Consider the following 23485-nt stretch of genomic DNA (forward strand, 5'->3'; position numbering starts at 1 on the left):
GAGTAGCCGGGATGCAGGTTTGACTTCACTGTCATAGCGGTCATGATCTTATTAAATGGCGGAGCAGAATCAAGGGGGCGAATGGCCAACGCCTGCTCTGTTTTCATCTGTTTGTTGATCTGATCCTTTGGTTGTGGGTTCAGATCACGATCCCCTGAGCAAAGAACTTATTTAATTTCCAGATAAACTAACAAGGTGCAGACATGGGAAATGTGATAATTCTGTGACATAGGCTCTTTGAATTGGTCTTTCAATCAATGTTAAGAATCCACCCATTTTCGGCTGAATCAATTGTTTCACTGTGTCAGGTTTGGAATTCGCTGCTTACTTCACTTCATCAGCGTGTCAGTCTGTGATTTCAAATTGGTTGGTTTCTGGGGAATGAATGCTCTTTTACTAAATTCAGCTATACTTCATTGACATTCATGCTCCAATGAAAGAAAATGGTTGTAGTTAGTTGGGGATACAATTACTGGTTTGAGTTTTACATCCTGAATCCCAAAATTTTCTTCAAAAAACATCACCCTGAAAAAGCCTAGGTTACAAAATAATTGACTGGAACAATATTTCAAATCTAATGATTAGATTTGGCGCACTGAGTAATGATAGAACACAGAAGGGGGCCATTCGGCCCATCTTGTCCATGCTAACCCAAAGACACCCAGACAGGTCCCCTTTCTAATCCCATCTTCCTGCACACGACCCACAACCTTGCTTCTTACAGCATTTAAGGTGAAGATCCGGGTACAGTTCAGGGTTTCTGCCTCCAGCATTGACCCAGACAGCAAATTCCAGACACCCATCACCCTCCGTGTTCCTTCTGCCACATAGTTTGAATCACTGATGCCTGGTTTTTGAACTCCCAGGCTCCTCCTGTCTACTCTATATCTGCCCGTCACAATTTTGTACACCTCAATCCTGTCACCCCCTCAGTCTGCCCTGTTTCAAGGAAAACAACGCCAATCTCTCCTGGTCGCTATATTCTAGTAGGGAACATTCCAGTAAATAGTCTCTGCACACCCACCAGAGCAATTACATCCTTCCTGTAATGTGGTGACCAGAATAGCACTAAATACTCCAGTTGTGGCCTCACCAGTGTCTTATACAATTCCATCAATATTTGCCCACCGTTGTATTTTATACCTCTGCCAATAGAACATAGAACATAGAACAGTACAGCACAGAACAGGCCCTTCGGCCCTCAATGTTGTGCCGAGCCATGATCACCCTACTCAAACCCACGTATCCACCCTATACCCGTAACCCAACAACCCCCCCCAACCTTACTTTTTTTTTAGGACACTAGGGGCAATTTAGCATGGCCAATCCACCTAACCCGCACATCTTTGGACTGTGGGAAGAAACCGGAGCACCCGGAGGAAACCCACGCACCCACGGGGAGGACGTGCAGACTCCGCACAGACAGTGACCCAGCCGGGAATCGAACCTGGGACCTTGGAGCTGTGAAGCATTTATGCTAACCACCATGCTACCGTGTTGCCCTGAATGTAGGAGAGCATTCCATTTGCCTTCTTTACAGCCTTTTCAGCCTGTACTGTGACATTTAGGGACCTATGCACTTGCACACCAAGATCTCTCACTTTGTCTACCTCTTTCAGTATATTTCCATTTAGTGTGTATTCTCGCTCACTGTTTGACCTCCTGAAATGCATTACCTCACATTTATCAGAGTTGACCTGCCACTTTCCTGCCCACTCCACCAACCCATCAATATCAATTTGAAGCTTACACCTATCCTCTACACTATCCACTACACAGCCAATTTTTGTGTCGTCTGCAAATTTCCCAATTGTGCCCCCCACCTGAGAATTTCTGTTTGCCCACAAATTAAGGGTAAACTGTGCATCGCAAGTATCTTCCCTCACTGCATTTGCTCGGTTATTTACACCCAACATTTGGCAGTTTAATTAATATTTCTCTATTCAGCGTGAGCATCTGCCCGCAATCTGACCAACAGACCGTTTGTGCACATTCTCACAGCTGATGTCTTGCAGTCTTGACAACACACCATCGCAATTATGCTGCACCCCCCCCTGCAGCAACTGAAGGAGAGAAGGGCGGCTGACCTCTTTGGCATTGAGCAACACCGCCACAGCAGATTAGTGCACAAAGACCGTCCTTCCACATGCAGAAGGCAGGCAAGCCTGGAGAAGAATGCCAAGCTGAAACTCCAAAACTGTTTCCGACTCCAGTAGTTGCTCCAATTATTTAAGGCACAAAAGTATTTTTTTAAAACCTGTTCTCCTTCCATCCAAGGCTCTCACACAACCTTACAGCCCAATGTGTTCATTATCCCATCCTGCAGGCATGGCACAAATCCAAGAGGTTCACTTACATCACCATCTGCTCTCACAGGAGGGATTTACAAAGCAAATCTGAGTTGCATAATACATGTTCCTTACCCGACACACAGGCTGGGTAGCATTTGGGCATTTGTCTGCCACCTTACAAATGCCTTGAACATGTACGATCACATAAATCATCTCTCTGCTCACAGAATAGTAAAGGGGTGCAGAGCAAAATGGAGACGTTCCCAAAAATGCTAAACCCTTAACTATTTATGAGGAGGTACCAGAACAACATCAGATGTGAGAGGGAGGGTTCAGACTGGGATCTTCTCCCACTTTTGGCTTTGTACCATGGCACCTTTGATGTGTCTTCTCCATTCACACATTCATGAAGCATGTGCACTGAAGTGAACATTATCATATGGAATCACAGAATTTACAGTGCAGAAAGACGCCAATTCAGCCCATCGAATCTGCACCGGCCCTTGGAAAGAGCACCCTACCCAAGCGCACACCTCCCCCTATGCCCGTTACCCAGTAGCCCCACCCAACATTTTTTTTTTGGACACCAAGGGCAATTTAGCATAGCCAATCCACCTAACCTGCACATCTCTGGACTGCAGGAGGAATATTGAGCACCTGGAGGAAACCCACACGTACACAGGGAGAATATGCAGACTCCGCACAGACAGTGACCCAAGCCAGGAATCGAACCTGGGACCATGGAGCTGTGAATCAACTGCGCTAATCACTGTGCTACCGTGCTGCCCACGCTATTGGCTGTCTGTTCAAAGCGGGCATAGAACTCATTCAGCACATCTGGGAGGGATGCTCCAGCCCCAGAGATTTGGCCTGGCCTTGCTTTGTAACCTGGGTTCTATTCTAGGCTTAAGCTCCCATCTGCTCCTGGCAGTTCTCAGTGCTTTTAATTTCCAGTGCTTTAGGTGGAACATTTTTAATGCTTTTTCCTATCTTTCTAATTCCAACTTCTGTTTGAAAAGCTCTCTCTTTCTTTTTGCCGTATTCTAATTGTTTAATTTCTAACTGGACCTGAGCTAATTTCGCAGATTTATGCCATGACCCAGGCTGTATTTTTGGCATCTCTTTCTAATTTAAATGCTGAGCGACTGCTTCAATTATGTCTACCTTCCTGGATTTAGCCATCACTCTCCCGCATTCTTCCAGTGTCCGTGCAGGTCCTCTCCGGGGGCCCGGGCACACCCTCCCTCCAACAAGCCCCCAAAAGACGCGCTTGTTCGGTAAATTGGACACTCCGAATTCTCCCTCAGTGTACCCGAACAGGTGCCAGAGTGTGACAACTGGGAGCTTTTTGCAGTAACTTCATTGCAGTGTCACTGTAAGCATACTTGTGTCACTAATAAAGATTATTATTTTTCATTTTTATGCCTACAGCCTTTCTTAAATAGTGGGACCACATTCACGGTTCTCCAGTCCTCTGGCACCGCTCCCGTGGCCAGAGAAGAATTAAAAATTTGGATCAGGGCCCCTGCAATCTCCTCTCTCGCCTCCCACAGCAACCTGGGACAGAATTCTTTCGGACCTGGAGATTTCTCCACTTTTAATTTAGGGCAGCACGGTGGCGCAGTGGGTTAGCCCTGCTGCCTCACGGCACCGAGGTCCCAGGTTCGATCCCAGCTCTGGGTCACTGTCCGTGTGGAGTTTGCACATTCTCCCCCTGTCTGCGTGGGTTTCACCCCCACAACCCAAAGATGTGCAGACTAGGTGGATTGAACATGATAAATTGTCCCTTAATTTGAAAAAATGTATTGGGTACACTAAATTTTGGGCAGCACGGTAGCATGTTGGTTAGCATAAATGCTTCACAGCTCCAGGGTCCCAGGTTCGATTCCCAGCTGGGTCACTGTCTGTGCGGAGTCTGCACGTCCTCCCCGTGTGTGCGTGGATTTCCTCCGGGTGCTCCGGTTTCCTCCCACAGTCCAAAGATGTGCGGGTTAGGTGGATTGGCCAGGCTAAATTGCCCTTAGTGTCCTAAAAATAAGGTTAATGGGGGTTGTTGGGTTACTGGTATAGGGTGGATACGTGGGCTTGAGTAGGGTGATCATTGCTCGGCACAACATCGAGGGCCGAAGGGCCTGTTCTGTGCTGTACTGTTCTATGTTCTATGTTCTAACACCCTACCAATGCCCTCTCACCCACAGATCCCCCCCCCCCACCCCCCCCCGCCCCCCTGCCCCCCCCCCCCCCACCCCCCCCCCCCCTCTCCCTCCATGGTCCCTAATGGAACCTACGTTTTCCCTAGTTATCTTCTTCCCATTGATATATTTAGAGAATATCCTTTTTTAAATTTTTATTGTCACAAGTAGGCTCAAAAGCACTTCCAAAGGAATTTCTTGAAGCTAGCATACATACTCTCCCACTTCGCACCCACTCCATCCCGCTGAATCATACTTCAGTAGCTACGGGCGAGTACGCACCTAAAAGCAACCTGTTTTACTCTCACTGACGTTCGTGCGGACCAGCGCTTTTCCCATGGAAGATTTAGACAGTGAGCTTAAGCAGGTAGAACCAGGAGATTCACAACAGGAGAGTGAGGCGATATAAGGGAGAGAACAGAAACTTGGCTTTTTGGAGAGAAAGCTGAATAATTCTTGCAACAGCTGCAGTGCTCGTGACTGTGTAACTTACAGGACTGGGCTTCCCAAACTGTGGGCCACGATGCCAGATGAGATTTTGCGGCCACGAGCTCTGAAGCAGCAATGGCTGGGGACGGCACAATGGCACAGTGGTTGGCCCTGAAGCCTCACAGAGCCAGGGGCCCGGGTTTGATTCCGGCCTTGGGTGACTGTGTGATGTTTGCACTTTCTCCCCGTGTCTGTGTGGGCTTCCTCCGGTTTCCTCCCACCTGCAAAGATGTGCAGGTTAGGTGGATTGGGCATGTTAAATTGCCCCTTAGTGTGCAAAAAGGGTTCGGTGGGGTTGCAGGGATAGGTGGGGTTACAAGGTCTGGATAGGGTGCTCTTTTAGTGGGTCAGTGCAGACTCAATGGGCTGAATGGCTTCCTTCTGCATTGTAGGGATTTGATGATTCTGATGTGGAGCTCAGGCTGAGTGCTAACAGCTGTGAGCCCCCTTTAAAACCTCACTTTTTTATATAATGGCGGGTGTGGCCTACACCTTTGAGGCCTGATTGCTACTGCAAAGAAAAGGCTTGTGAAAAGATAGGTCTTTTATTTCAGTTTAAATACTTCCCACCATGCTCACCTTCACTTCCCTCCCTCGCTCACACAAATCTCCCCCCTCCACCGCTCTGGAATCCACGCCCTCTCCCCACATCTACAGCTTTATGGGGCTGGTTTAGCACAGGGCTAAATCGCTGGCTTTGAAAGCAGACCAAGGCAGGCCAGCAGCACGAGTTCAATTTACACACCAGCTTCCCCGAACAGGCACCGGAATTTGGAACTAGGGGCTTTTCACAGTAACTTCATTTGAAGCCTACTTGTGACAATATGCGATTTTCATTTCATTTACCCCGCAACCCCGCTCTTATTGTGGGGTCACGGCAACTTGCGACTTCAAAATGGGGTCACAGTGGGCAAAGGTTTGGGAGGCACTGTCATAGGACTGAAATATAAAAGGAGATGATTGTCTGAACAGAATTGTCTCTCAGAATCAATTCAGTCTGGCTAAATGTCTGCAGGATTCCACTTGCTGAATCACTCATGCAGGAATGGTTCACAACACTGTAATCTACCAGGACAGTAGAAAGCTGCAGTCCACTGGCACAGATTTGATGAGCAAAACATCTTCTGTTTTCAAGAAATGTCCTTCCTTTTCTCTGACACTTCATTTCTCTATGCTTTCCACACATCCCTTCATTAAAATACTCAATTTTTAATGTACACTATTTCAAATTGAGTTTAATGTTACCCAGGTGTCACTAAACTGCCTTTAAATTAATCTTTCAAATTTCAGCTTTGTGACAAATGCAAATGTACTTAAAGAAGCACGAAAGTGAAATGGTGCAAAGCTCCTTCCTTTCTACAGCCATGATTATCCTATCTAATGAACTGATACAAGTTCAGAACCTTTATAGCTTTATGCTGAAGCAAGGCATATGACACATCTTCCCCACACTACACCAGATTTCATATAAAATCTGCATACATATCCCTTGGCAGCACTTCATTGTCTTTATTCCATTCAAACCACAAGACAAGCTGGAAGGTGAATGTTTTCCACTTGCAGTATCTGACAGCGACCATTAACTGCTTAGCTGAGAGCTTGTTCGCAAGATACCTTTTGTCACCACATGACGAATGTTCTTTCAGAACAGTGAACAAATCAGTCTCAAATACTCTTGCTTTTACCTGTCAAAGTTGGAATTGCTAGATGAAAGAAGACCAAAGTCCATCTAGCTTGCCTTCTATCATACTGGTTGTCACACGATTCACGAGGGTTGTTGACTAACTGTTGAAATCAACTTCTACCAATGAGTTCACAATAGACCTGGACATTGTAGAATAAAGGGTTAATGATAAATATGTAAATAAATAGTCCTCATGATCACTGACATAAAAGCACAACACAGCATGGTGAGAGATAATACTATGTAGAGTCTCGTATTGAGTCTGCATTACCAACAATCCAGCCTAATCTGTGTCTCGATCTACGACTATCACATCTAAGATCAGCAATGGTGATAACAAGAGATATAATGCGAGGGGAACCTTTAATAATGAAGACTTTCGAAAACCATAGGCCCAAACTCACTAGTTTCCCTCCAAGCATGCTACATTTTCCACATGCTATGCCCCAATTATTTGTCGACTGTATGAACTTTTCGGAAATAGATCCGTCTTACTTTTCATTCACTGAGAACCCTTTGTCATGGGTTAACAGCTTGTTTGAATTGTTGTTGCTTGCAAAACAAATGTTTCCCGCTTCCCCCAGAGCTTAAATTCAAGAAAACGTCCTACGATATGGTTAATCGAGGCAGTGCTCCCTAATTTCAAGCTTTAATTTCCAAAGGGATAACAAATGGAAAATGGAAATGAATACAATGTGATACATATTTCACAAAAGAATTATAATCTGCTCACAAAAAAGAACACGTGACAGAACAATAGATGATCGATCCTTGTATACTATAGGTTACAACTGCTTTGCCTCTTTTACATATTACATAAGTCACACATCTGCGCAAATTGCCTGTCTACAAAACCTTACTGTTTGTTTGCATATTTTTGTATCATCTTTATTTCCATTAGAATTTCCTAAATTTATAATGAAAGCTGCCTGAATAGATTTTTCACTGCAATTAACCTCAATTTTGGGTCTCCCAGCTCCTCAGTCCGTACTAAGAGACAAAACCTAATTCTCTGGTATGTCCTGCAATTATATATCACTAATTTATAGAAATATTACTTAAACAAAAACCGGACATTTAATGACTTTAAGCCAGGGACTGAATTACATCTGTACGCTCGGCTCTGTTTCAATTCACTGTGGGCACTGCCACAGGAGGTCGATTGACACATGTACCAAACAACGCACACCATTTTGTGTCTCTCTCCAGCAGACTTTAGCTATCACACTTCCCCTTTTGCTGCCACATTTAAAAAGAAAAGCATTCAAACAAGCCTTGAATGGCCTTGTACGTTGGGTGTAAAATTCTACCCTGGACAGTTCATCTTGCACGCTTTGTGAGCCTTTTTGACATCTTTAACTGCAGGTTCTCAGTGCTCAGAAAATGGGTCTTGAAGCAGGCCTGGGAGAGTGCAAAGGATGGATTAAGGAAATAAGGTTAAGGAGCAAAAGTAACTGAAGACAGTGATTGACGACTGCCAATCAAGCTGCATTACCCACTTGCATCCTATCCTATTAAAAACAATATCCTTGACCCAAACCTATGATTGGTGTGGGTTTAACGAAAAAATAACAGCCTGCTATACCCATGGACAAAAGGTTGCGTTGCTGCTGACAGCAATGATACAATCAGTTTTATGAAACATCTGTTCTTGTTGGCATTCTCTTGTTCTTGTAGAACCTAAGTGGCATCAATAAACCCCCCCTGTAGTTCCCCATATTATTCAAAATGGCAGCCTGGCCTTTCATCACCAATCAGTTTGGGCATAAAGTGAGTGAAGTCTGAAAGTGCTCACTTCTGACTGACCAGCCAGAAATAGGACTCATCCAGTTTTCTGCGGCCTTTCCCAGATACACAAATAAAGTGAGCTATTTTGCATTATAATCATTAAGAATTAAAGTCAGAATCTTTAGAAGTAAATGTCATTGCATTGTTCATTTCGAGGGATCAGCTGCCTCTGACCAGTTCAACTCGAATGAGAGGTGAGGTTTCCAAATCATGTACAAAAACCAAAGAGAGAGAAAAGAAAATTAACCGAAAAGAACTTACTGTTAACCTGAACTTTCTTGGAACGATGGGGCAGCTGCATCAACATTGCCTACTGGAGGTCTTGAAAACGATGAAGGAACTTAACTGGAACATTGGGCTGAGGAGCAGGAGTAGGCCATTAGGGGCGATTGCTGCACAGTGGTATTGTCACTGGACCAGCAAACCAGAGATCCAGAATAATGTTTTGGGGTCCCAGGTTCAAATCACGCCACTGCAGATGGTGAAATTTGAATTTGATACAAATCTCTGGAACTAAAAGTCTAATCTTAGAATTTACAGTGCAGAAGGAGGCGATTCAGCCCATCGAGTCTGCACCGGCTCTTGGAAAGAGCACCCTATCCAACATCCACCTCCACCCTATCCCCATAACCCAATAACCCCACCCAACACTAAGGGCAATTTTGGACACTAAGGGCAATTTATCATGGCTAATCCACCAAACCTGCACATCTTTGGACTGCGGGAGGAAAACTGAGCACCCGGAGGAAACCCACGCACACACAGGGAGGATGTGCAGACTCCGCACAGTGACCCAAGCTGGAATCAAACCTGGGACCCTGGAGATGTGAAGCAATTGTGCTATCCACAATGCTACCGTGCTGCACGTAATGATGGCCATGAAACCATTGTCAATTGTCATATAAACCTATCTGGTTCACTGATGTCCTTTAGGGAAAGAAATCTGCCATCCGTATCTGGTCTGGCCTACATGAGACTACAGATCCACAGCAACATGGTTGACTTTCAACCGCCTCCCTCAAGGGCAATTAAGGATGGGCAATAAATACTGGCCCAGCGACGCCTACATCCCATGAACAAATTTTTTGAACAGGTCTTCAAGCCTGCCCCACCATTCAGTAAGATGATGTCTGATCTGATAATCTCTCAACTGCATTTTGCCATCTGCCAACATGAATCCTTCATCTATCAAAAATATGCCTAACACTGCCCTGAATAAATTCAATGACCCATCCTCCAATACTCTGGAGATCAGGGAATTCCACAAATTAGCAAACCCTCTGAGAGAGAAAAAAAAATTCTCTTCATGTCGGTCTTAAATCAAAGACCGATTTTTCTTAAACTGTGCCCCTACTAGTAGACTCTGTCACAAGAGGAACCATCCTCCCAGTATCTACCCTGTCGAGACCCCTAAGGATCTTATATGTTTCAATAAGATCACCTCTCATTCTGCTAAACTCCAAGATGTCTCCTCTTGTGGCAGAGTCAAAAATCAAGGGTTTAGTAGTGCACGGTAGTCATTATTATAAAGCGAGTAGAAAATTCAGAGGAAATATCTTCACCCAAAGGATGGTTAGAAACTGGAACTTGCCATCACAGGGAGTAGTTGAAGCAAATAGCGATGATGCGTTTAAAGAGACGCTGGATAAACATAATATGGTGAAAAGATAAGGGGCGGGATTCTCCGACCCCCCACCGGGTCGGAGAATCGGCTGGGGCCGGCGTCAATCCAGCCCCCGCCGTCTCCTGAATTCTCCGCCCCCGAGATTCGGCGGGTGTGGGAATCGCGCCGCGGCGGTCGGCAGGCCCCCTGCGCCAGTCGGCGGGCCCCCCGTGGCAATTCTCCGGCCCGCAATGGACCGAAGTCCCGCCGCTGACGGGCCTCTCACGCCGGCGTGGATTAAACTACCTACCTGACCGGCAGGATTGGCGGCGCGGGCGGGCATCGGGGTCCTGGGGTGGGGGGGGGGGGTGGGCACGGGGTGATCCGATCCCGGGGGGGGGGGTGCCCCCACGGTGGCCTGGCCCACGATCGGGGCCCACCGATTGGCGGGCGGGCCTGTGCCGTGGGGGCATTCTTTTTCTTCCGCCTTCGCCATGGTCTTCAATTCCACCCTCGGGTGACTTTGCACACTCTCCCTGCGTCTGTGTGGGTTTCCTCCGGGTGCTGTGGTTCCCTCCCACAGTGTAAAGATCATAGAATTTAAATTGCAGAAGAAGGCCACACCCCCACCCCATTCCCGTAACCCCATCCAACTAAACCTTTTTGGACACTAAGGGCAATTTATCATGGCCGATCAACCTACCCTGCACGTCTTTGGACTGTGGGAGGAAACCGGAGCACCCGGAGGAAACCCACTCAGACATGGGGAGAACGTGCAGACTCCACACAGACAGTGACCCAAGCCGGGGATCGAACCTGGGACCCTGGAGCTGTGAAGCAACTGTGCTAACCACTATTCTACCATGCCCCCCAAAAAGATGTGCAGATTAGGTGGATTGGCCCTGCTAAATTGCCCCTTAGTGTTCAAAAAAGATGTGTAGGTTAGGTTAAGGGGTTACTGGGATATGGCAGGGAAGTGAGATTGGGTGGAATACTCTTTCAGAGGGTCAGTCCAGACACGACAGGCCAAATGGCCTCCTTCGGCACAGTAGAGATTCTATGATACCATAACACCATAAGACATAGGAACAGAATTAGGCCATTTGACCCACTGAGACTGCGCCGCCATTCGATAATGGCAGATATGTTTCGCATCCCCATTCTCCTGCCTTCTCCTCATATCTCCTGATCCTCTTATCAATTAAGTGACTTGGCCTCCAAGGCCTTCTGCGGCAAATAGTTCCACAGATTCACCAGCCTCTGGCTGAAGAAATTCCTCCTCATCTTAGTTTTAAAGGATCGACCCTTCTGTCTGAGGGTCTGGTTCTAGTTTCTCCTACCGGTGGAAACATCCTCTCCACATTCACTCTATCCAGGCTTATCAGTATCCTGTAAGTTTCAATGAAATCCCCCTCATCCTTCTAAACTCTATCCAGTCCAGAGTCCTCAACTGTTCCTCATAAGACAAGTCCTTCATTCCAGTCATCATTCTTGTGAATGTCCTCTGGATTTTCTCCAAGGCCAGCACATCCTTCCTTAGATATGGGGCCCAAAACCCCAATACCACATGTTATATATGCAAAACACTCTAAAATAAGACAAATTAATTCAGTCATGGATGAAGCCTGAAATATTCAAGTCACCCCTGATCCTGGGATTTTGAAAGCATCTATACTTGCGTATTGAGAAATACGCAGCAGATCAGTCTACATCAGTAAAGAGAAATATGAGATAATAAAATTCTGCACGTACCCACCTTTAGTACAGAAGATTGAAAGCTGGGCAGACGCTTCATTAGGTTTGCAGAATATGAAGAGTAAAAGGAAGGGAACCATCAGATGGAAAAATCACAGGTAGGGAGTTCGCTAATGATCGACATAATAATAATCTTTATTGTCACAAGTAGGCTTACATTAACACTGCAATGAAGTAACTGTGAAAATTTCCTAGTCGCCACATTCCAGCAGCTGTTTGGGTACACTGAGGGAGAATTCAGAATGTCCAAATTACCTAACAGCACGTCTTTCGCGACTTGTGGGAGGAAACTGGAGCACCCGGAGGAAACCCACGCAGACACGGGGAGAACGTGCAGACTCCACACAGACAGTGACCCAAGCCGGGGATCGAACCTGGGACCCTGGAGCTGTGAAGCAACAGTGCTAAACACTGTGCTACCGATATATAGAAAACAGTTAAAATATGTCAAAGATCACAGAGAAAATTTGGATACAATAAAGACAAATGGATTGATGTACTAATAAGGAATACACATTAAAATCGTCATATCCTTTCATTTCTCTCCCAGAAGCTGACTGACCTGTTTTAATTTTGGATGTCCAGTACCTGTAGCTTTCCTTTTTCACTTTGATGCACATTTCATCACACAGAAAAAAAATACAATTGTGCGTGAAGTAGGTTACACGGATGATGAATGAACTGTCTGACTGGATATATCCCTCTAATTGAGCAGTGGGTGGGGAGGCTCTCAAGAGTGAGTGACAGCCTAACGAACCCAACCCAGCCTCCAGGACAAACAGTCACCTGAGCCTGAAGGAAGCTATATGCGGTTAAACTTTCCATTTTTATTCTGGGTGTTATTAATTGCTTCAGATCACTCCTCACTTCAAACCCCCACATACACCTGGGATTGGCAGCAATTAGCATTCCCAGGAACACAACAAATTGCCATTTAGGGAAGTGTCTCAATCGAAGCTCAACAGCATGTCAAAGCTGAATGTGGCCAGCTCAGTGGCACGGTTCACAACCTTTGTGTCCTAACAGACCCCAAAACGTGCTTCCGATCAGATATTTACACCATCACTTAAATCTTCTACTTCCCATTTCTCACGTTCCACCCTCTGTAAACTTCAGATCATCCAAAGCTCTGCTATCCAAGTCCTTTCTCGCATTGTTTCACTCACCCATCGCTGACCTGTAGCTCGCTAATCTACACTGGCCCCTGGTTACGCAATTTTCATCTTCCTTTTTAAACCCCTCTATGACCTTGCACTCCCCCCTAACCCTCCCTCCCCCACCACCCACACAGCCTATTTCTGTAACCTCTGCCAGCCCACAACCCTCTAAATATCTGTAACCATATAATTCTAGCCTCTTAAGCATCTCGGAGTTTAATTCCTTCAGTAATGGTGGCAGTGCCTTCAATTGCCTCAGCTCTCAGCTCTGGAATTCCCTCCCTAAAACACTCTACTCCTCTCATTCCTCCTTCACGATGCTCCTTAAATACTCCTCTACCCATTCCTCCTTCACAATGTTCCTTAAATACTCCTCTACTCGTTCCTCCTTCAAGGTGCTCCTTAAATACTCCTCTACTCGTTCCTCCTTCATGATGCTCCTTAAATACTCCTCTACTCGTTCCTCCTTCACGATTCTCCTTAAATACTCCTCTACTCGTTCCTCCTTCAAGGTGCTCCTTAAATACTCCTCTACTCGTTCCTCTTCACAATGCTCCTTAAATACTCCTCTACTCGTTCCTCCTTCACGATTCTCCTTAAATACTCCTCTACTCGTTCCTCCTTCACGATTCTCCTTAAATACTCCTCTACTCGTTCCTCCTTCACAATGCTCCTTAAATACTCCTCTACTCGTTCCTCCTTCACAATGCTCCTTAAATACTCCTCTACTCGTTCCTCCTTCACAATGCTCCTTAAATACTCCTCTACTCGTTCCTCCTTCACAATGCTCCTTAAATACTCCTCTACTCGTTCCTCCTTCACAATGCTCCTTAAATACTCCTCTACTCGTTCCTCCTTCATGATGCTCCTTAAATACTCCTCTACTCGTTCCTCCTTCACAATGCTCCTTAAATACTCCACTACTCGTTCCTCCTTCACAATGCTCCTTAAATACTCCTCTACTCGTTCCTCCTTCATGATGCTCCTTAAATACTCCTCTACTCGCTCCTCCTTCACAATGCTCCTTAAATACTCCTCTACTCGTTCCTCCTTCACGATGCTCCTTAAATACTCCTCTACTCGTTCCTCCTTCATGATGCACCTTAAATACTCCTCTACTCATTCCTCCTTCATGATGCTCCTTAAATACTCCTCTACTCGTTCCTCCTTCATGATGCTCCTTAAATACTCCTCTACTCGTTCCTCCTTCATGATGCTCCTTAAATACTCCTCTACTCATTCCTCCTTCATGATGCTCCTTAAATACTCCTCTACTCATTCCTCCTTCATGATGCTCCTTAAATACTCCTCTACTCGTTCCTCCTTCATGATGCTCCTTAAATACTCCTCTACTCGTTCCTCCTTCATGATGCTCCTTAAATACTCCTCTACTCGTTCCTCCTTCATGATGCTCCTTAAATACTCCTCTACTCATTCCTCCTTCATGATGCTCCTTAAATACTCCTCTAGTCATTCCTCCTTCACAATGCTCCTTAAATGCTAACTCTTTGACCAAGCTTCTGACCAGTTGCCTTTATTTTTCCTTAATGACTCCGTCAAATGATGCTATAAAACATTCCTGTAAGCCCTTTGGCTTGTTTTGTTATGCTGAAGGCACTATGTAAACACAGGATGTTGTTGTAGCTATCTTTTTTTTTTATTCATTCACGGGCTTCGCTGGCTAGACAAGCATTTAATGCCCATCCCTCATTGCCCTAGAGTAGGTGGTGGGGAGCTGCTTTCTTGAACTGCTGCAGTCCATATGGTGTAGATACACCCACAGGACTGTTAGGGAGGGAGTTCCAAGATTTAGTCCCAACAAAAAAGAAGGAACAGTGATGTATTTCCAGTGGGGATGGTGTGTAGCAAGAAAGGGAACTTCCAGGTGGTGGTGTTCCCATTTGTTTGCTGCCCTTCTCCTTCCAGATGGTAGCAATTGTGTGTTTGGTAAGTGCTATTGAAGGAACAACAGTTCCTGCAGTGCATCTCGTAAATGGTCCACAGTGCGTCGGTGTTGGAGGGAGTGAATATTTGTGGATGGGTGCCAATCAAGCGGGCTGCTTTATCCTGCACAGCGTCAAGCTCAATGAGTGTTTTTGTAGCTACACTCATCCAGGCGAGTTGGAGTATTCCAACACACTCCAGACTTCTGCCTTGTAGGTGGTGGTCAGGCTTTGAGGAGGAAAATGAGTTACTCGCCGCAGATTTCCTAGCCTGTGGCCTGCCTCGAAACGTTAATTCTGTTTCTCTCTCCATGGGGAAAAGAACAATCTCAGCTGGGCAGAGAAGGCATCATATAAAAGGTAAATGGACTAACAGTTAATGTACACATGGCCAATGTGATCATCGAAACTAGCTTTGATCGCCTAATGGATCAGAGAGAAACTTTTCAAATTGCCCCCAACCCTTACTAGACCATTGTTTGTCTCTTATAGAAGATCACGTGGTTATTTGTGAAAGTGTTTGGGGAGGGGGGCAGAAGTGCAGAGAAAGGTGGATAATTAGTGTCTGGTAAAATCCTCGAGGCAATCGAGATTCTGCGCCAAGCTTGGAGTAGTAGATCTTTTCCTGCCAGTTGTTTTAGATGTTTGTATGTTTATCGGCTTAGCCTAGGCAGTGCTGTTTCTACACACAGTTGAATATTTAGGACCCAAATGATAGATGAGCCTAACTCTACAACTATTAAATTTCATTACTGTGTACCTTGATGACTTAGCAGTGATGTACAAACATATAAAATACAACTCATACATGCTGAGTGATTTTAAAAAATCTCAGCGCTGCATTCATGGAATTGTGGTAATTACTGCTGACTTTTAAATCAATAAACCTTTCACATAACACCGGCATGCTTCCTACTAATTCAGAGACAATAAGCAGTGAGCTGGTCTCTGTCTACCAAGTTCTTTTGGAACCAATTTAAATGTCAAAGCTTGTTATCAGGAAATTGAGCAAGCCTTCATATAACCTCAGGTTATGTCCTTCTAATGGGTGTACTGTGAGATAAATACAAAGGTTCGGTCACTTCCTGCTCAATGAAACACCTGTAAAGGCCCAGAGAGCTGACATGAGTTAGCATCACCCCCATCAACACACTATTTATGCGATGCATTGAAGTATTTGGCAACACAGTGGCAGTCAGGATGTTGACACCTTCCTTACAGTAGAATAAAGCTCACGTGAAATGAAGTGCTTGCAAAGAACAGAACTAAGTCCCCTGAGAGGATGATGCCAGCTTACCGTCAGAATCACAAGTCAGGGATAGGGTTGTGAAGCCTAAATGCAGTGTCCGCCTCCTTTATCATGCCCCAGACTACAGGATTAAGTTGGCATATACGTGCACATACTCCCAAAGCAAGCTATTGCTCACTGGTTTAGATCTTAAGTAATGTCATGACCAACAAAGTTATCCTGGGACACCCCAAGTAGTTGCCTTTGCCCTTGTGGACATATGCGAAGAGGAAAAACAGGGGTCAGTTTCGGAGCCATTACATTGCCCAGAAAAAGTGTAAAGCATTGTCATATTGTTGTGCACATCACCAGTGAGGCAGCTTCCATGTCCAGATGTGCTCTGCCAGCACTATCAGTAAAGCTATGAGAAGACTAGGAAAATAAGAATAGGCCAAGCTGCCAGAGTAGGACATGATCAAGCTTGTTTTAGTGAAACTCACAGTGTGAAAGTGTATCATTTACTAACACATTAATAAAGGCATAAAGTGCTCCATTTCATATAGAAAGGTGGGTCCATAATAATACAAAACTGCTGCAAATACTCAGATTAATGTTTGCTGCACCTTTGAAACACAAATATTCACAGAAAATAAACAGCATACTTTTTTTTAAAAATCTGTATGCATAGAATGATGCCCAGATAACCTCTGGGAGGATTGGCAAAGCTATAATACTGTAATCATGGATTGTGTGTTAGTGCCGGATTTGTGACAATTGTCCTCATCTAAATGGTCAAACACTCACAACTCTTGCATTGATTTATGCCCTAATCACTAACGAGTTTAGCTAACCAATGTGGCAGAACAGATTAAGCAGTTGTAATTCCTCAGTTAAGTCATGGGGACCCAATCTCCAGAAGGGTCAACTTTAGTTCAATGGACCGGAATCCACTGGAGTTTTTGTAATTTTTCATGACAGAGAAATGTGAAAAAAATTCTACCTATTAATGACCTGGCCTTGATTACAAAAGGAAAATACTGCAAGCACTAGAAATCTCAAATAAGTACAGAAAATGTTTGAAATACACAACAGATCCGGCAGCATTTGTGAGGAGAGACTCAGAACTAAAGTATCAGGTCGATGACCTTTCATTCGGTTTGAATGAAATGGTGTATAATTTTTGAGGGAGTGTACTAACAGAGAATCCTAATGGTATACTAATCTCCCGCCTTTCCTACTGCATTAAACTCTTGGTCTGCCTCCCACATTCAACCCTCCATAAATGTATCCATGCAAAACTCTGCTGCTTGTGTCCCAACCCATTCACACATCATCAGTGGGATTCTCCGACACCCCCCCCCCCCCCCCCCCAACCGGGTCAGAGAATCACTGGAGGGGGGGGGGTGGCGCAAATCCCGCTCCGCCGCTGGTTTTTGGGCGGTGGCGGGGATCATGCCGCGCCGGTCGGGGCCATTGGCAGCAGCCCCTGGCAATTCTCCGGACCCCGATGGGCCGAGCAGCCACCCGTTTTCGGCCAGTCCCACCGGTGTGAAATAGACATGGTCCATCCTGGTGGGACCTGGCTTGGAGGGTGGCAAGTGGAGTCCTGGGGGGGGGGGGGGGGGGGGGGGGGGGGGGGGAACAATCTGCGGACAAGCCTGTGTCATGAGGGCACTCTTTCCCTCCGCGCCGGCCTCTATAAGGGTCCGTCATGGCTGGCGCGGAGAAGAAACCTGTTGCTCATGCACAGGAAATACACCGGCGGTTCTACGCATGCGCCAACTTGCGCCGGCCCACGGCAGCCCTTCGCGGCACCAATCCCTCTGGTGCTAGCCTAGTCAAAAAAAGCCTAATTCGGGTTAATGTGCATGTATGTGAATTCACAATATAACAGAGACCTGGTTGAAAGAAAGGCAGGGCTGGGTGTTAAACATTCCTGGGTACAAGGTGGGATAGGAAAGGAAGAAAAAGAGGGAAGTGACAGTATCGATTAAAAATACAGTTACAGTCTGTATTGGAGAGGGGGGATGCTCCAGAGGGGTAAGGATGGAATCTCTGGCTGGAGGTAAGGAATTAATATGGTGCAAAAACATTGATCGTTGCAGTATACAGGCCATTAACTAGCAGAAGGGATGCAGGGAAACAAATCTGCAAAGAAATTACAGGGAGATGAAAGAATTAGAGAGTAATTATAATGGTGGATTTCAATTGTCCAAATATAAATTGGAATAGGAATAGTGTAAAGGGACAAGGTATTTTTCTGTGGCATCATGTTTCTGGCCCATTGAGAGGGCAGTCATTGGTGGACCTCGTTCTGGGGAATGTGCTGGCCCAGTGGATCAAATATCAGTGGGAGAGCATTTTGGGGATTGTGACCATTGTATCAAAAAGGTTTAGGCCATGGAAAAGGACAAGGAACAATCCAGAGCAGGGATGCTTAATTGGGGGAACGCCAACTCCGACGGGATGAGAATGCATCCGAGTCAAGCGAGTTGGAATTAAATGCTGGCAGAAAACACGGGGCTGAACTATGGGTCACCTTCAAAGAAAATGCATTGCAGGCAATGCCAAAGTATATTCCCCAGAAAGGCAAAGGAAGAACAAATAAATCCAGAGCACCCTAGGATGACAAGAGCGATAGAGGTACAGATGAAAATGAAGAAGCTTGCGCATGACAGGTGTCAGGTAGAAAACACAATGGAGAATTAGACTGAATATAGGAGCAGAGGTGAAGTGAAAAAACTAATAGGAAAAGCAAGGTGCAAGCACAAGAAGAGACTGGCAGCTAACATTAAAGAGAATCCCAATGTCTTCTATAAGCATGTAAATAATTAAAGGGTGGCAAAATAAAGAGTAGAGCTGTTGAAGAACGTTAAAAGGGACTTGCAGATGGAAGCAGGGGAAATTGGAGGTATTAAATGAGTACAGCTGTCTTTTCAAAGGAAAAAGATGCTACCTGGACTGAGGTGACAGAGGAGGTAACTTGAACACAGGGGCTGGTTTAGCTCACTCGGCTAAATCACTGGCTTTTAAAGCAGACCAAGCAGGCCAGCAGCACGGTTCGATTCCCGTACCAGCCTCCCCGGACAGGCGCCGGAATGTGGCGACTAGGGGCTTTTCACAGTAACTTCATTGAAGCCTACTCGTGACAATAAGTGATTTTCATTTAATTTCAAAGAATTTACAATTGAGAAGAGATGTTCGGAAGACTATCTTTACATAAAATTAATAGGGTACTAGGACTGGATAAAATGCATCCAAGCGTGTGGACGTCACAGAGGTACGAGTGATTATTGTCCATCCTTCTCTAGGCACCGGGGTGCTGCCAGAGGATTGAAGAATTGCAAACGTTACACGCTTGTTCAAAAATGGGTGCAAGGATAAAGCTGGCAACTACAAACCAGTCAGTTTAACGTCAATGGTAGGGAAATCACTGGAAACTATAGTTCTGGGCAAAACCAATAGTCAGATAGGCAAGTGCGGGATAATTTAGGAAAGTCTGCATGGATTCATTCAGGGAAAAGCACATTCAACTAACTTGGAGGTTTTGAGCAGAGAAAGTTGATACTAGCAATGCTGCTGACGTGGTGTAGATTGTTTTTCAAAAGATTTTTGATACAATGTCACCCAACAGATGTGTGAGCAAATTCTAGCTCAGTGAGTAAAAAGGAAAGTAGGCACTTGAATAAGAAATTAGCTGAATGACAGGAAACAGAGTAGTGATAAATGGTTGTTTTTCAGATTGGAATTTGTAGTGGAGTTCTCCAGGGATCAATATTGGAAACCTTGCTCTTCCTGATAAATATAGAATGGTGTGCAGGGCAAAATTTGCAGATGATGGGAATATTTGTGGTGTTGTCAAATGTGCTGAAGATAGTTTTGAACTTCAGAAGGACATAGACATGTTGGTGGAATGGGCAGACAGGTGGCAGATAAATTGCAATGCAAAGAAGTGTGTGGTGATTCATTGTGACAGGAATAATATGGAGAGACAACGTAAAATAAGTAGGAGGGACCTATGTACATTTGAAGGAACTTGTTCAATCCTGGTCAAAGCTTTGTCAAAGCTTTGACAAAGGGTCATCTGGACTCCAAACATTAGCTCTTTTCTCTCCCGACAGATGCTGCCAGATCTGCTGAGATTTTCCAGCATTTTATTTTTTGGTTTCAGATTCCAGCATCCGCAGCAATTTGCTTTTATCCAGTCGATTGAACACTGAGTCTGATGGTCCATCTGTTGGACACAAGTGAGAATTGCGCCAACCTCGGGGAATTATCTGTGTACAATCTGGTTAGTGGAAGTGAAGGCCATTCCTGGAGTAATTGCACAACCTGAGAGATCTAATTGAAGGTAGATACTAAAAGATCCAAAACCCACCGATGGTTTGCAACACCTCGTATTCGGGGAAGATCACCTACAAAAACCACAACCTCAGCCATGAAGATACTCACCTCTCTTTTCCCAGCTTAATCCCTGTTGTTTTGACCCTTTCCCACCCATCACTGTGTGTCTGCCTTGTATGTGTCTGGGGGTAGGGTGGTACAGGGTTGGGGGAATAGTTTGTTCAGCAGACCTTTGTTCTACTTTTGCCATTATATGCTTGTTTCTTCTTGTGTTAAAAATAAACAGTTTTTAAAATAGTTTACTTAAAAATCTGGTGCAAAAATGTAATTCATTGGAGCAGTCAAGGGTCAAAGAGCTCAGAAAATACACAAATTATTGGATAATTCACTGTTGGGACTCCGGAGTCTGTGGGACTGGAATTGACCGCGCACTCACCCATGATGCCATAACATCATAAGACATTAAAGATGGCAGGGCATGTTGAGAGAGCAGTTGATAAAACATAAAGTATCTGAGGCTTTATTAATAGGGGCACTGAGTACAAGAGGAAGAAGGTCATGTTGAATTTATATAAGGCACTACTTAGGCCTCATCTGGAGTACTGCATCCAGTTCTGAGCACCATACTCGAGGAAGAATGTGAAGGTGTGAGAGAAAGTACAGGGAAGAGTCACAAGGATGGTTCCAGAGATGGAGAGTTGATTTGATTTGATTTATTGTCACATGTATTGAAGTACAGTGAAAATTATTTTTCTGCAGCTGAGGGAACGCACAAAGTACGTACACAGTTGACAAAAAGAATAATCAACAGAGAACATTGACAAATGGTACAGCGACAAACAGTGATTGGTTACAGTGTGGAACAAGGGGCCAAACAAAGCAAATACATGGGCAAGAGCAACATAGGGCGTCGTGAATAGTGTCCTTACAGGGAACAGATCAGTCAGACGGAGAGTTGTTGAGGAATCTTATAGCTGTGGGGAAGAAGCTCTTCCTCTGTCTGGCTGTGCGGGTCTTCAGACTTCCGTACCATCTGCCTGATGGAAGGGTCTGGGGGAAGGTAATGCCTGGGTGGTAGGGATCTCTGATAATGCTGTCTGCCTTCCTGAGGCAGCGGGAGGTGTCTACAGAATCAATATGGGAGTGGCAAGCTGGTATGATACGGTGGGCTGTGTTCACCACACTCTAAAGATTCTTGCGACCTTGGACTGAGCAGTTGCCATACCAGGCTGTGATGCAGCCGGATAGAATGCTCTCTATCGCACATCTGTAGAAATTTGTAAGAGTCAACGCAGACATGCCAAATTTCATTAGCTTCCGTAGGAAGTGGAGACATTGTTGGCCTTTCCTGACTGTTGCATCAACGTGAGTGGACCAGGACAAACATTTGGTGATGGTGACCCCCCCAGGAACTGAAAGCTATCGACCATCTCCACTTCAGAGCCCTTGATGCAGACAGGGATGTGTGTCGTGCTACGCTTCCAGAAGTCGATGATCAGTTCCTTGATCTTTCCGGCATTTAGAGAGAGGTTTTCAGTACACCATGCAACCAATTGATTTATCTCCCTCCTGTAGTCTGATTCATCATTGTTTGAGATACGGCCCACTACAGTTGTACTATCCGCAAACTTATGGATTGAGTTGGAGTTAAATCTTTTCAGAGTCACAGTCAGTGAACTGTAGCTATGAGGACAGATTGGAGAGGTTGGGGCTGTTTTTTTGGGAAAAGGAAGATTAAGAGGAGACTTGATAGTGATATTCAAGATCATGAGGGAAATGGGCAAATAGAACATAGAACATTACAGCGCAGTACAGGTCCTTCGGCCCTCGATGTTGCGCCGACCTGTGAAACCCCTCTAAAGCCCATCTACACTATTCCCTTATCGTCCATATGCCTATCCAATGACCATTTGAATGCGTTTAGTGTTGGCGAGTCCACTACTGTTGCAGGCAGGGCATTCCACGCCCTTACTACTCTCTGAGTAAAGAACCTACCTCTGACATCTGTCCTATATCTATCTCCCCTCAATTTAAAGCTATGTCCCCTCGTGCTGGACATCACCATCCGAGGAAAAAGGCTCTCAATGTCCACCCTATCTAATCCTCTGATCATCTTGTATGCCTCAATTAAGTCACCTCTTAACCTTCTCTCTAACGAAAACAGCCTCAAGTCCTTCAGCCTTTCCTCATAAGATCTTCCCTCCATACCAGGCAACATCCTAGTAAATCTCCTCGTACCCTTTCCAATGCTTCCACATCCTTCCGATAATGCGGCGACCAGAACTGCACGCAATACTCCAAATGCGGCCGCACCAGAGTTTTGTACAACTGCAACATGACCTCATGGCTCCGAAACTCAATTCCTCTACCAATAAAAGCTAACACACCATACGCCTTCTTAACAACCCTCTCAACCTGGGTGGCAACTTTCAGGGATCTATGGACATGGACACCGAGATCTCTCTGCTCGTCCACACTACCAAGAATCTTACCATTAGCCCAGTACTCTGTCTTCCTTTTATACCTTCCAAAATGAATCACCTCACACTTTTCTGCATTAAACTCCATTTGCCACCTGTCAGCCCAGCTCTGCAGCTTATCTATGTCCCTCTGTAACTTGTAACTTCCTTCTGCACTGTCCACAACTCCACCGACTTTAGTGACATCTTCAAATTTACTCATCCATCCTTCTACGCCCTCCTCCAGGTCATTTATAAAAATGACAAACAGCAGCGGCCCCAAACAGATCCTTGCGGTACACCACTAGTAACTGGACACCAGTCTGAACATTTCCCATCAACCACCACCCTTTGTCTTCTATCAGCTAGCCAATTTCTGATCCAAACTGCTAAATTACCCTGAATCCCATGCCTCTGTATTTTCTGCAATAGCCTACCGTGGGGAACCTTATCAAATGATTTACGGAAATACATATACACCACTTCAACTGCTTTACCCTGATCCACCTGTTTGGTCACCTTCTCGAAGAACTCAATAAGGTTTGTGAGGCA

General features: G+C 45.3%; 1 protein-coding gene and 1 long non-coding RNA gene across 3 annotated transcripts in view; one reads left to right on the forward strand and one right to left on the reverse strand.

The window, feature by feature from the left end:
- The window catches only part of pot1 (protection of telomeres 1 homolog), a 280862-nt gene that overhangs the window by 189554 nt on the left and 67823 nt on the right, over positions 1-23485 (reverse strand). The gene's annotated exons all lie outside the window — the stretch shown is intronic.
- The window catches only part of LOC119955057, a 221798-nt gene that overhangs the window by 83036 nt on the left and 115277 nt on the right, over positions 1-23485 (forward strand). The gene's annotated exons all lie outside the window — the stretch shown is intronic.

This window comes from Scyliorhinus canicula, chromosome 20, assembly GCF_902713615.1.
Source record: "Scyliorhinus canicula chromosome 20, sScyCan1.1, whole genome shotgun sequence".
NCBI lineage: Eukaryota > Metazoa > Chordata > Chondrichthyes > Carcharhiniformes > Scyliorhinidae > Scyliorhinus > Scyliorhinus canicula.